This window comes from Danio rerio, chromosome 13 (genome assembly GCF_049306965.1).
Source record: "Danio rerio strain Tuebingen ecotype United States chromosome 13, GRCz12tu, whole genome shotgun sequence".
NCBI classification, from domain to species: domain Eukaryota; kingdom Metazoa; phylum Chordata; class Actinopteri; order Cypriniformes; family Danionidae; genus Danio; species Danio rerio.
This window is the reverse complement of record NC_133188.1, coordinates 20,872,310-20,888,017: the sequence shown is the minus strand read 5'-3', so window position 1 is coordinate 20,888,017 and position 15,708 is coordinate 20,872,310. Positions and strand designations below refer to the sequence as shown.

The 15,708-nt window shown below is 34.9% G+C and overlaps 1 protein-coding gene and 1 long non-coding RNA gene across 3 annotated transcripts in view; one reads left to right on the top strand and one right to left on the bottom strand.

The window, feature by feature from the left end:
• lzts2a (leucine zipper, putative tumor suppressor 2a) overlaps positions 1-15,708 on the top strand; it is a 155,717-nt gene that overhangs the window by 27,501 nt on the left and 112,508 nt on the right. The window lies entirely within an intron of this gene.
• On the bottom strand, positions 1,128-14,299 carry LOC110438972 (uncharacterized). Its single transcript, XR_002457369.3, has 2 exons — positions 14,019-14,299; positions 1,128-2,944 (listed from the first exon to the last, which is right to left on the bottom strand). It is a non-coding gene; the product is annotated as an uncharacterized lncRNA (long non-coding RNA).

Sequence of the window (15,708 nt, the reverse complement as noted above, 5' to 3'; positions counted from 1 at the left end):
ACCGGGCTTCCTGATGCAGACACATGATCTTGATACCCGCTGAATCCATTGTGTGGCCGAGTCTTCTGTAACGCCGGGGAGTAACACCACAACAGATGGTAGGATCCAATGTGCAGGTTTATTCACAGTCAGGCAAGCAGTGGTCAATACGGGAGCAAACAGATATATGTAGAAAATCCAGAATCGTAGTCAGTAAACAGGCAATAGGTCGTAAGGCAGGCGGCTAAACAGGATGACAAGGATAAACAGGGCTAAGAACAAAACACGGGAAAACAAGACCAGGTAAACGCGTTGTAATGCTACTAAACAGTGAACAAGACTCGGCAAACTGAAGGGGTGAATGTGTGGTTTAAATAGTGTGTGTTAATCAGTCTCTGAAAGTCCTAAGGTGTGCAAATGTAATCAAGCTAGATGAGTGAGCATGGGTGTCAGGGAGAAGTGCATGTATGAAAATGTAGTCCAGGAAAAGTGTAGTTCTAAGTGTGTGTGTTTACCAGCGACATCTGGTGGTTGTTCGCTGGTGAACATGACAGGTGTATTATCATTGTCCTGAGGGAGCTGTAATGGATTTCCTCCGGTTCATGTAAAGAAACAGCGGTCTACCATAACAAAAAGGCCCAGATGGATAACATAAATACATATTTTAAGACATTTCATTTTCTCGACAATCAGCTAAAGCTTTAGTGTTGCACTGAAATCATTTGTCAATGTCCTGATCATATAGAGCAAATGCAAGGCTTTTTCTTTTTTTCATTTTGGTAGCGGCAGCTAATAAAAAAACCCTAGTAAGTGAGGTGATATCTGTTCATCATTTAAAATGATCAGTTTAAAACTGACTAGACAAGATTCATGTGGATAACTTCCAACTTTTTTTTGTAATGGTGCCTAAAACTTTCTAATACTGAAGGGAATAAAATGTGTCGTTTCAAAAGAAATCTTATTAAAAAGTAGATTACTGATAAAAAATTGGTTATTAATAAACTATCGTAGTTCAGTATCAACTGATGTTTTTATATTATTATGATTTTTATTTGTGAATGTTATTATGATATTTATTAATATTTCTATATTCATATTTATTTATTTATTTATTTATTTATTTATTTATTTATTTAATTCTTATAATATTTCTATTAATCTTATACATTGTTTTAGCTTTAGTAATATTACTAACCATATTTGAGGTCCATAAAAAATATTTTCATATATGTACAGTTGAAGTCAGACTTATTAGCCCCCCTTTTTATTGTTTTCTTTTTTAAATATTTTCCAAATTATGTATAACAGAGCAAGGAAATTTTGACAGTGTGTCTGATAATAATGTTTTAAAAAAAACATTTTAAGGTCAAAATTATTAGCCCCTTTAAGCTATAATTTTTAAAGAACAAACCATCATTACATAATAACTTACCTAAATTACCCTATCCAGCTTAGTTAACCCAAATAACCTAGTTAAGCCTTTCAATGTCACTTTAAGCTGTATAGAAGTGTCTTGAAAAAATATCTAGTTAAATATTATTTACTGCCATCATGGCCAAGATAAAATAAATCAGTGATAAGAGATGAGTTATTAAAACTATTATGTTGAGAAAGGTGCTGAAAAAAATCTTTTCGTCAGACAAAAATTGGAGGGAAAATAATTTAGGGGGGATAATAACTCTGACTTTAACTGTATATGCAAAATAAACCTTTTAAATGTTATAAGAAATACATTTTGCATTTTGCATTTTGAGTTCAGTGCAAAGACTGCAAAGTCAATGCATAGTCAATGTGATAATGTTTTGACCTTTGTCATATAGATCAGATAAATACAGGTAAATTTCAACAACTTTTTTAATTAATTAATTTTGTCTCTTTATTTACACAACAGCAGCATTTTGGGAGCCTGACAAAACACATTTTAATTATTATTATTTTTTTTATGTCATGCACATGTATTATTACTTGTTCAATCTATAGTTAACTATTAGCCTTTATCAATATATATTATTGACACAAATTTGTGTAAACAGTGGATTATTTTGCTATTTCTGCAATTTTTTAAAAACATGCAAAGGAAACCAAGTCTGTAATAAATGTCTAAAACTTTTACCCATCTCAACTTCTCAGAGGAGATCTGGTTTAATTGAGCATCACATTTGTTGTCATTGAGGCAGCAGAATGGAGAGGTAAACAAAACCAGGACAGCACATCTACTACTATTCAAATGGCTGCAGAAAACTGAAGCTGTGCATAAGTATTGATTTGAGAGGTTTATTTGGTGACTTAGCATTTCTACAACCAAAGGACAAACTGCATCTGGATGATCACAGTATTGAAATTAGCTCATCTGGTTGACATTTTATTCTCACATTTGATGAGAAATTTACTTGTTTAGATAATTGCTGAAGGTTTCATGTATAAAATACTTTATTGTACACTGTAAAAAATGAGGAGTAGGATTTACATGCAAGGCAACTTTTTCACTCAGAAAAGGCTAATAAATCTTCAAAGCTTTGCCAAGTAAAAGATAAACCAAAATTATTAGTACATTTAATTAGAAATGTTAAGTTGAATTTAATTGGGAAATTTTAAGTAAATTCTATTGACTTTTTGTTTGTAAAATTTACTTAAGTCGTACATTTAAATATATTACTATTTTGAGAGTTATATTTTATCCAATATTCCTAGTTATCTTTTTTAGTTATCCTGAGTTAACTTTACTTTAAAATGTTAAAAAAAATATGGTGATGCATTGCAACTGTTTCTTAATTAAAACACTGCCACAAATTTTCATTGAGGACTTTAATTTGAATTAAACTTCCCAATAAACAAATTTAATAAGTCCTTTTAGACAGAATGATGTGGTCATCTATGTTGGTATCTTCCTCTTCTGTAGTATTGCCCAGTACAATGATCTTCCCAACAATTGGTGAAGCAGTCTTTAAGCAGGTCTTTTGAAATCCTGTCAAATACACAAATAAGTGCATTAAAATACTGTAGAGTTAGTTGCAATGTTATCAATGTTACCTCTTGCTTTATGACATAATAGACTGTATGATATAAAAATGCAACACAGTTGTTTTAGACACAGACACCATTTGCTAATATACTCATGCTTATCAGATTTTCAGCAAACTCACTCAAACAACACTTCATGCCAGGCCCGGATTGTTGGCTAATTGGGAGGACCGGGAGAATTCCCGGTGGGCCGGTCCGTTTTTTGCCCGGCAGGGCCGATTCTAGCTCTAGAATCTGTTGCTCTCAGCAGTCACACTTTTTAAATTTATTTATTTATTTAATTACCTGACCACAACCTTTTTATTCATTATTTTACCGCAGGTCTCCTCTTTTTATCTATTTTTGTCGCTGAGTCACTTCTCAATGAACAGCCGTTGTGGTTCAGTGTATAGCACGTTAGTTTTTGATGCTGCAGACCTGGGTTCGATCCTTGTCTGAGTAATTTATTTTTTTCATTTTTATTGTTAAGACATATAATACTGTTAGGGTTGTTGAATATTTGAAGTTCTAAAGCAGCTGTTTAAAAAAAAAAAAAAGACGTGATAGTGTCATTAGAAACTGATTTGGAAATGACCTTATTTTAATATAGTCAGTCGTGAACTGAGGTGGGCCGGTCTGAGGCTTGAAACTCCAGGGCTGAAAAGGAGTCCCACTCCGGCCCTGCTTCATGCTACCTCTTTAACCACCAAAATTGCTGACAGGAGCTGTATAACTGAGCAATAAACAAATAGTGTTAATTACTTTGTAAATATCTCATCAGTCTGTGTGAGAAAAACATCAGTTGCTCTCATCTGCTCCACCCGCCAGGTTTGAATCAGAGAACATGCGCTTAGATTTACTAACTTTGTGAAGTAAGTTTTACTCGCGTCTGTCTTTTTTTGGCATTAGTTCAATATATTACGAAACACTAAGTACATATTACTTGGGTATATCCATTTAGATTTACTATTGTATTTTAATCACAATAAATTAAAACTAAACATTAAGTAGCTTATTGAATTAAACAATTCAATAATTGTTTACCCAGTTCACTTATAACGCATGTCTTTGGTCTGTGGGGGAAACCGGAGCACCCAGAGAAAATCCACGCTAACACAGGGAGCACATGCAAACTCTACACAGAAATGGCAAGAAACCAAGCAACCTTCTTGCTGTGAGGCGACAATGAGAACCACTGAGCCACTGTGTTGCCCCTATTATGTTATTATATTATTTATAATCAATAAGATTGTTATGTTATAGTGCATAGTATTATAAATAAAAATACCACTGAACCTACAGTGATTAGGTGTTAGCTTTATAAATAAATTATCACTTTTTGAATTTTTTTCTGCGTTATTATTATTATTAATAATAATTATAATAATAATAATAATAATAATAACAATAATGCATTTTATTTAAAGGCGCCTTTCTTGACACTTAAAGTCATCGTACTGGACAACTAGAACAATCAGTTCAAATAAAAACACAATAAAAGTCAATAGAATAAAATACAATTTTTAAAAATGCAGTCGGGTTAAAGTGAATAAGCTGCTCTAAACAGATGTGTTTTGAGTTTGGATTTAAATTGTGAAAGAGAGTCTAAATTACGGAGATCAGGAGGGAGTGAATTCCAAAGCTGAAGGTGTGGCGATATGACCAAGATTAGTAAGGTGGAGGAGCAAGATTGTGGATGGCTTTAAAAGTGAGAAGGAGTATTTTATAAATAATTCTAAAAAAGATGGGAACCAGTAAAGCGGTTTGGGTGTTATGTGACAGAAAGAGGGAGTTTTTGTGATAATACAGGCTGCAGCATTTTGTAACAGCTGTAATTTATGAAGAGTTTATAGGTAGGCCAAACAGAAGGGAATTACAGTAATCTAAATGGGATGTGACTAAACTATGAACAAGAATGGCAGCTGAATGAGGTGTGAAGGAAGGAGGTAAATGATTTATATTTCGAAAGTGGAAATAGCCGGACCGGGTGGCATTATTAACATGTGCAGTGAAAGAAAGGGTGCTATCGAAGATGACCCCCAGACTCTAAACATGAAGGGAAGTGGTAATGACAGAATGATTTGTGGGAATAGAAAAGTTATGTGATTTGTTTAAAGTGGATCGTGTACCTATAAGTATAAGTTCAGTTTTATTGTCATTTAATTTTAGGAAATTTGAGGTAAACCATGATATGACGTCTGCAAAGCAGTTAGTAGTGGATGAAGGTGGAAGTTTGAGGTTGGGTTTGGTTGATGAATAGATCTGGGTGTCATCTGTGTAGCAATGAATATGGATTTGATGTTTGCGGAAAATAAAACCAAGTGGAAGAAGGTAGATGTTAAATAGCAGGGGACCCAAATCTGAACCCTGGGGCACACCGGAAGTGACAGGGACTGCTGACGAGGTGAAAGAATTTAATTGAATCTATATTAAACATTAACTAAGATATTAACACCACCTACTACAATTAATAAATGCTTAACAAGTGTAATAGTCAGTTTTAATTCACTACTAGAAGACAAACTTTTCATTCACTATCAAATAGTATTATTTTGAAGTGGTTATGAACAGCAGGAATATAAATAAATCATAATATTTTCAGTCAATATCTTGGTTATTTCAAAGGCCAGATTAGTAGTAAAAACAGTTTTTGTTTTTAAACTAAGTAACCTATTAGACCTTCAAACTTGTGCTGTTGTGGTGAACCAACAATCTGAATACTCTATATGTTAAATCAAAAATTCACTGTGTTTTGAAGAAACCTCGATAACCATACCATGCCTGTTCATTTTCACAAATCATTGTGTTGTTGAATATTAGCATGTCTAGTCTCACGCAATAGTTTTTAAATGTTTGTCAGAGCTGCACAATCATGAGCAGCAATTTTATTAGGCTAAAAACTTACATTTATATCTATATTAATCAAAATGTCATGAATGCAGTCATTTGAGATGGATAGAAGCTGCCCTGACTCTTTCAGTGAAGTGTTTTCTTCTGTTTTTGTGATGCATAGCAAACAGGATTAGAGTCAGTTACGTAACTCCCCCCAGAGCCTCTCCTCATGCATCGCCGTCTGGAGCTGAATATCTAAATAATGATTTTGGCGTTTATTTATGCTTAATTTGCACAGTCTCTTTTTGTTTATTAATGCATCTGCCATCTTTTCATGTCTGATGAGTTGAGATGAGCGAGGGAGAAAGAGATGGGGTGATGGGGTATTTATAGTCTCCTGCTGTGGGGCTGGACGCTCCATCCTGTCAGACCCCATCAGATCTCCGTATGGACTCTAATTCACTCTTACACACAACTACATCACTACTAATACCACACTCAGCATTTTTACAGCCAGTTTTGACTATATCAGTTGAAGTCTGAATTATTTGCTCCCCTGTATGTTTTTTCCCCAATTTCTGTTTAACGGAGAGAAGATTTTATCAACACATTTTCATACATAATAGTTTTAATAACTAATTTCTCATAAATGATTTATTTTATCTTTTCCTTGATTAGAGTATATAATATTTTACTAAATATTTTAAAGACTATTCTACACAGCTTAAAGTGATGTTTAAAGGCTTAACTAAGCAGGTTAGGGTAATTAGGAAAGTTATTGTATATCGATGGTTTGTCCGAAGACAGTTGAAAAAAATTTGCTTTAAGAGGCTAATAATTTTTACCTTAAAATGGTGTTTAAAAAATGAAAAACTTTAAAATATTTTATTCTAGCCAAAATAAAGCAAATAAGACTTTCTCCAGAAGAAAAAAATATTATCAGACATTCTCTGAAAACTTCCTTGCTCTACTAAACATCATTTGGGAAATATTTTAAAAAAAATCAAAGGGGGGGCTAATAATTTTGACTTCAACTGTGTGTGTATGTATGTATGTATGTATATATATATATATATATATATATATATATATATATATATATATATATATATATATATATATATATATATATATACATACAGTATATATACATATTTTTTATACACATATATATAAGAATAGAATTATTATATATATGTGTGTGTGTATATGTATATATATATATATATATATATATATATATATATATATATATATATATATATATACATACATATGATATGTATATATATATATATGTGTCTATATATATATATATATAGTATTGCATGCTTTTGCACTTTTCAAAACTGATTTTGTAATATGAATTGAAATTTATTATTATTTTTTGAATAACACATTTTCTGCCTGCAAAGCACTTTGAAATCAGGGATTTGTTTTGAAAAGTAGGGATGCACAATATATTCGCGGCCATATCGATATCAGCCCATAAATGCTACTTTTAATATTATCGATAACAAAATTAGGTCGACATCTTTAAGCCGATAAAGTGGCTTAAATAATTGCAACATAGGCCAGAGGAACGTATGGCTGTATTTCATATTTAAAACAAGTGATACGGGGCATTATGTTGTCGTTTTTTTCGCACTAGCAGCTGACTACCTCCGTATGGATGGCTTTCCAGTTAGCTCACCGTGTATGTCAGTGGACTTGAGACACCATAGATACAGTTGAAGTCAGAATTATTAGCCCCCCTGTTTGTTTTTTCCCCAATTTCTGTTTTACGGAGAGAAGATTTTTTTTCAACACATTTCTAAACATAAAAGTTTTAATTACTCATTTTTAATAACCGATTTCTTTGCCATGATGACAGTAAATAATATATGACTAGATATTTTTCAAAAGACTTCTATACAGCTTAAAGTTACATTTAAAGGCTTAACTGGGCTAATTACGTTTACTAGGTTAGGGTAATTAGGCAAGCAATTGTATAACGATAGTTTGTTCTGTAGACTATCAAAAACAAATATAACTTAAAGGGGTTAATAATTTTGTCTTTAAAATGGTGTCAAAAAATAAAAACAGCTTTTATTCTAGCTGAAATAAAACAAATAATTCTTCAACTGTATACACTAGATATCACATACAAACCCTGAGTATGCGTCAATAGCGATGCCACATTTGTACAGTGCTCCCAGGACAAATGTCATTCAACCGCACAAGTCAAGACAGTGTGCCAAAGTGAAGATGCTGGACTTTAGCGATGTGTGCGGGTGTAGTAATGAGCAAACAAAGAAAACAAAGCACAAAGGCAGAACATGTAAGATGTAGTTTAGATGAGAGTACTTGCCCCAGGTGGAGGAGTTCAAAAAACTTGGGGTTTTATTCTTGAGCGAGAGAAGGATGAAGTGTGACATTGACAGGCAGACTGGTAGATGACACATTAAATGACACACTTATAGCTTGAAACAAAATGTATGAAAGTATGTCTTGAAACTAATTTCCAAACATCTCCAAAACTGTGAACAAATGTTGTTGCCTGATGTACACTCACACTTGCTCCTGTAACACAATGTTTTACCTTGTGCAGTGAATGATAGAATAAGACAAAAGCCTTTATCACTAACTCATCCTCCTATAAATGAAACTAAACACATGTGTAATCCATTTTGTCAGAGTCAAGTCCTTCTCATGCAACCTTGCACATCCTGATTCGGTGTCCTAGAGGGATTATACAGCCAAATATGCTGCTTTTAAGATTATTTTTTCTTCTGATCTTTCTTTTTCTGAGAACTAATAATCCTGTAGGGCTCTCTAAAATGTGCAAGGACTTTCTTAATATTTTAATTCTAAGGATATGGTTTTAGACCACAAAAACATATTCATCTTAAATAAACAAGATCATTTTCAACCCTCATTCTTGCCATGAGGTCAAATAGAGTCGCTTCCATTTCAAAACAGAATAATCCTTTAAAACAATACAAATAATTGTATTAAAACAAAATTTGTAAGTCAAATTTAACAATAAATGTTCAATTTCAATAAATAATAATAAAAATAACAATATAAATTACCACAATAGTTTGTTGTTGTTCTTAAATCTCTGCTAAATCAGCTGAACAAATACTATATGTGAATGAGATAAAATAAAAACGCAAAACATTTTAATTGAAGAATTTAGGTAAATAAAAAAATCTTATCAGCGAGTGATTTTGTCTTTGCTTGTTGTTTGATTACAGCTTTCTTTATGAAGTACATTTAAAAAATGGTATAGATGAATATCTTTTGAAAGGAGAGTTCTTTCGTCTGCACTGTAAACCCTAATGATTTGAGGAAAATGATTCCCTCAGTTCCTTTGAGTAATGGGAAATCTACAACTTAATTAATCGAGTTGACCAAATATGGTCTCTTCATTGAATTAACATAACTGTTTAATTACAGATAACTTCAATGATTAAGTACAGATAACTTAAAATGGCTAATAGACTAAACTTCCAGATTTTTCAGCTTTTATATTCTTTACTTACTTATTCTTACTCCCAGGACTTTAATATATAGACGTACCATGTTGGTGATTCATAACATCTAATTTTTACGAGGTAGGTTGTTTAGCCTGGTTCATACTTATGCATTGAGTGATCGGCGTGACCTACAGCGCATTGCTTGCGCGTTGTCGAGTATTTATACTTTCTGCCGCTGTTTGTGTTTCCTCTGCAATAACACTTCCACTGTTGTTTTTCTGAACACTACCTTAATGTACAAGTGGCTCGAACTTGCTCATTTTGAGGCTGGAACCGGGAGATATGCAACCACTTTACTCATAAGACAAAACTTTCTCTCTAGACCACATTTATGGGACTCAATAACTGTATACACTCGCTCCAATGGGTTCGCACGGTTCTCGGTCTCACTCTTACACATCAGCGTTACCAAGCAGACCAATCACAGAGCTTTGCATTGTTGTGATGTGTAATTACATTTTTTGAGAGGTGTGTGTCAGCAATGGCTACATCGAGGGTTTTGCGTCCATGCGCAGGTTGCGCCAGAGCATACGCATGCACTTGTCGCGGAAGTATACTGTAAATCAGCCCAAAATTGAGCCCAACACTCAACCACCAACCTGGAGGACCAGGACATACATGTACTACGGAAATTTAGTTTATTCAATTCACCTTTAGTGCATGCCTTTGGATTTGTAGGGTAAACCGGAGCACTTAGAGGAAACCCACGCGAACACGGGCAGAACATGCAAACTCCACACAGAAATGCCAACTGACTTAACCAGGGCTCGAACCAGCGACCTTCTTGCTGTGAGGCAACAATGCTAACCACTGTGCCACCATGTCACCCATGCGTGTATATCAGTTAAAGAGTGGTCCAGAGTGTAATTTTAAGGCTTGGTTGTGTTAATAAGATGCAAAGCAATGTGTGCTCATGATTTACTTGAAGGAAATCACGTTGTTTTTTTATATATCTCACTTTTATTATATACAGCTACTCAGCTAACATGAAAACGACTGATAAATTTCCTAGTTCCTCTGAAAAGCCCGCCCTCAAGTGACTCTGATTGGTCTTGTGTCATAATGTGCTGCGATTCTTGGATCGGTGCCTCGTCACGCCCATACAAGCACACGCTTTTTGTGTAAACAGTCAGTCAACCTCATGCTTCCTCTCTAAAATAACATCTGACAAGTATCTGCAACGAGTGAAAATGGGGTGCGGCTACTTTAAGAGAGTGTGTGTGTGTTTATGTGTGTGCGTATGTATACTATGAAGTATCTGTAACACGAGAAGCGCATGTGCACGGGAGCGATGTTTACTTTTCTTTTTCTCTCATGCTCGGATTAAGTTATTTTCTGTGGTAACACAGGTGGCAGAAGAATAAAGCACAAGATGTGGGATGCGACCTGTGTGAGCCTGGATTGATTTTTTTTGCTGTTACATACCAATAATGGGGAGCTCTCCTGTATTTTTTTTTTTAAATAAACGCGTTACACAACATTTTTCACACATATCTGGAATATGCCTGTGTAAGTAACATGAATTGTTCACATATCTTTTGCGACTTCATTATCTGAGATGTAAAACGTATGGAAAGGCTGCCTATAGAGAGAAACAATGCAAAGTCGCGAACACACATAGAAATAGAGGCTGCACACACCGGTGAAGTGTGTGTGTGTGTTTGTGTATGTTTAAGGCAGTTTGACTGATATGGATTTGTAGCTAAATCATTAGTGGTGGCGAACATCATTTCCCGTTGTTTACATCTTTGCTACAACATACCGTTAAGGTTAGACACTCTACATGTCATAATCAATTTTAACAAATAAAAACACGTACAGCTCGTGGCTCAGAGTTCACAGCGTCTACTTGTAGCTGCTCCATCTTTGAGGAGACTTTAACCGAATCCAGCATTGAACTGGGAGAGATTCTGGAAGCTGTTTTGTCAAATCATGCTTGCTATGTGTTTTATAATTCTCTGGAACATAATTAATATTGAACTGTAAGCACTTCTGTCTTTGTGTCGTGTCCTTTGGAATCTTTCAGTTAATTCGAACACAGTTCCCATAATTATACTTTATTTATAGATAAAGGTAAATGGATCTGCATATAATCACTATCTTGCTGGAGTTTATAGCCGTTTCACTTTACTTCAGGACGCATTAATGCCGCTCTGAAAGTCTAATCGCTGTTTCAAGTTATCCAGAGCTGTATGAATGTACAAATCTTGAATATCACAATATTATTAAATATTACAATTGTAACAACACAGACAGCAACACTTTTGCACAATCGATACCCAGCTGATTCAGTCATTTCATGGCTGCGCTTCTTTTCTTCTTTTTTCCTCGTCAGCATAAAAGGAGTGTGGTGCGCCTCACTTTTTTGGAATGGAAAAGCACGTTAGCTGTGGTCGGCCCCTTGTTCAACTGCTAGACATAGGCCTACTAGTTAACTTGCGGGACGATAACGTATAACCCGTGCCTACAGACATATTTGCCAAAGAAGCAAAATGGAAGAAGAATATTGCTGTTTGATACAGACGTGTTGATGCCAAACACGCGCTGAAGTTGACCTGGATCTGCGTCATAAACACAACAAATAGGCTTTACCTTTTATTTTACAGCTTATATAATGTATGCACATTAATGCAATATCATATTTAAACAATAAAACTATTTACAAAAAATCAACATATGCGCGCGTTGCCATTGTCTTTTCATCACACAGCACACTTGAACTGCGAGGGGGAGAGAGGAAACCATATAGCAAGACATAATCTTTAAAATAATTATTTGTCTTAAAAATGTAAAAAGGTTTTGTGATATAATTAAATAAATTAAATAAATGCTTATTTTCCGTGGAGCGGGCAATTTGAGGAAGTCTGAGATTTTTATTTGACGGAAGAAAAAAACTATGATTGAAAAAAAAAAACAGCCTATGCTGGTTCTTAAAAAGAATCAGTCAGTGTTTTCGTTTTGTAATATAAATGAATTATTTATGTGAAAATAATTAAGGGCAGTCCTATTTATTTTATTTAGTTTATTCTGTTCTTCTGTGCTAAACACTGCAGGTGCGTGAAAATGCTCTGTTGTTATGTTCTGTTATTAATATGCTAGCATGTTAAAATAATCAGTATTTTAAAATGCAATATTTAATGTGTCAGACACAAAATAGACACTTCAATTTGTTTAAAATGTAATTAATAGTAATCTGACCAGTTAACCGTTAATAACCGATTAATGAGCAGCTGTTGTCAGTTAAGAAAATTAACGGAAATGAGCATCCCTAAAAGCAAGTTAAAATTTTTTTAAATGCATCAAGTAAACATAAAACTGCAACACAGTGTTCTGATATGCGATAAACTAGGCTATTAGAAACTGACAGTGCGACAGACAGCATAGTAAACATTTTGCTGTGAAAACTGGTCGGACATAAATTGATGGCTTGCACGAAACATTTTAAATGCAACATGCCGGCCAGCTGTGCTGCTATGGTCATGTTTGTAGCGTTGTCTGTTACAACGACAGGTCCTTCCAGTTTATGTCCCATTCTTCCTATGCAGTTTTCAGTAACTCTGCAATGTTAGTTAAGGCAAATAGAACCTTGTTGATGATGTTATCCAGTGTAGTTTGCCTTGAATCAAGAGGTTTCGGTTGAGGTCGCACTGCCGCTAATTTATCTGCGTGGTGTCTTGTTAAGTGATGATTTAAAGTGTGTGTTGGGTTATCTTTATTTTCTTCTCTTTGTGTGTATGGTGGTTGAGTGTTTGCCGCGGCTATCCAGGGTTTTAATTTAATTTTTGGCAAGTTAATCTTGTCTGGCGCCCAAAGATTTATTAATTCTGGTAACTATTTATTTTTTTTTTTGTTTGAGGTCCGCTGGCAGTGGGATTAAGGGACGTGTGAAAGCCAGCTAGTGCAGTACCCACGTGGACCAGCGGTTGAGCGTTCGGCTGCGGTGCAAGAGGTCCCTGTTCGGGCGCCACTTATGTGACGGTGGTTGTTTGTAATAAATAAATCTTATATACAGTTTATAATAAGAAAAAAAAATAATAATTCAAATCTCAAAAAACTGAACTCCGCGGGATTCGAACACGGGACCTCTTGCACCGCAGCCGAACGCTCAACCGCTGGTCCACGTGGGTACTGCACTAGCTGGCTTTCACACGTCCCTTAATCCCACTGCCAGCGGACCTCAAACAAAAAAAAAAATAAATAGTTACCAGAATTAATAAATCTTTGGGCGCCAGACAAGATTAACTTGCCAAAAATTAAATTAAAACCCTGGATAGCCGCGGCAAACACTCAACCACCATACACACAAAGAGAAGAAAATAAAGATAACCCAACACACACTTTAAATTAAATTAACTGGTATATTTTTAACAAGCAGTACAACAAAAAGGTTTTCTAAATCAAAATATATACTTTTAATCACTGTTCAGTCATAGATCATAGTCAAAATTAGCACTTCTTAGGTAACAAAAGGAAACATCAAACAAACAATTCAAACACTTCAATAATAATGTTTAGATAACCCAAAAGAAAACAAACAAACAAACAAACAAACAATAATAATGTGTGGCTGATCGACTGGAAACAAGAGAGGGAAAAAATGTAAAGAAAGCCTATGTGATAATGTTGTAATGTGTGTGTGGAATGTGTGGGTGTATGAATGGATGCAGATGGACAAAAGTTACTGACCCAGGGACACCGAAGCCGTTCTGCACAGGTCCACTTTTTCCATCGAGAATTTCAGACCCCTCGCACACAATACTTAGAGAGATCGCCTGGTCACCACGTCCACGAATTGCTTCCACCCCTCAGTTTTTTCCTCACACAGTCATTGAAATCAACAAGCTCTCCACCTTACACTGTTCTTCTCCAACTCTTACCACCAAATACCCGACACCAAAACAACAAGAAGCCCCCTCTCTGGCCTTTTCTTCCTCTTTTATAATCTCCGATTGTTTACCTGCCCTTCCGCTTCCTTCCGACCCCCGGAAGTATTGTCTGGAAGCGATAGGAAGGACCGGTCGGAGCAGCGCCCCCTAGTGGCACTTGAGAAAAATAAACATTAAAGCATCCATCTCGCCACAAACGCAAGTTCGTAGTGTTTCCCGAATTTTTTAAGATAGATTTGCAAAGCTTGCAAATGGCATTTTTTGTCTAATTCAGTACTCTGGTATAGTGTTAAAGCCATAGTGCAAACACGTCAGCTCTAAAAGCTGGAGGCTCCTTTATATTTTCCACCATGCTCACTCTTACTTCTGATACCATACTACTTAGCATTTTGTTGATAGCGAGTTAGCGACATCTACTGGAGCAAAGGAGGAGGTTGTTGGGCACAACATGAATCGATACTTCAGGTTGGACTATCGATACACTATCGTGAAATAAATTATCGCGATAGTTAGATATATCGATATTTTTGCACAGCCCTAGCTGTAACGTTACAGCACCTCTGGCCATGGCCCTTAGCTGTGCAGCGTGTGTGCACGGTAAAAGTACTTCTGTGATCTCACAGCATTTGTTTTTTGTAGTTCCCAAAATTCTTTCATTGTAGGCTTTGGTTTAAGCTAACTTTGTAAAAACTAAGTTCTCCCTTTGCGTTGAACTTTGAGCATTTTACATTTAGAGATGCTGTTTATGTTCACACAGCTACATTACTCATCAATTAAAATATGATATCAAAGTGGACCACCCCTTTAAGAAAAATGTATATAAGCATTTAGATATCTACTTACTAATTTAACTTTTATTTTTCGTCAGATGGGTTCATGTAATGCCTCTGTCCTGCTGCGCTTCAGCAGATTTCAGCATCCTAAGCAAAATGACCACCTTGTGTCACATAACATATTTCGACCAATCAGGGGTGCGTTTCCCAAACAACCACGTAACTCGCAGCTAAACTATCATAGTACGATGCATCGTTTGGTAAAAGAACATTGTAGTGATGAGTGTTTCCCAAAACATGTAGTTTCTTTGTTGCAGATCCCTCGTTTGAACCACGTCAGTTATAACGTAAAACACCCATAATGATGCTCTAAACATGGTGGTAACAACATCTTTAGAGAAGAACCCCATCATTTCTTTGTGCAAATTACATTGTTTTACATGCACATGCATAAAAAAATCTAATATTAGTTTTGGTAAAAACATGCACTTGCTTTCTATATTAATTGAAATATATGTAAATGGCACATATAGGGCCTTTGTTTCCTTTACAAATATTATTGAGAACATTACACATTCTATTCTAAAACATAAAATCACTTACAAAAGCTAACATGTATTCTAATATCCTAAATAAATCATATAAATAAACAAATAAATAAATAAATAAAGAAATAAATTATAAGGCTATTTATTAAGAAATGAAATGTAATATTTA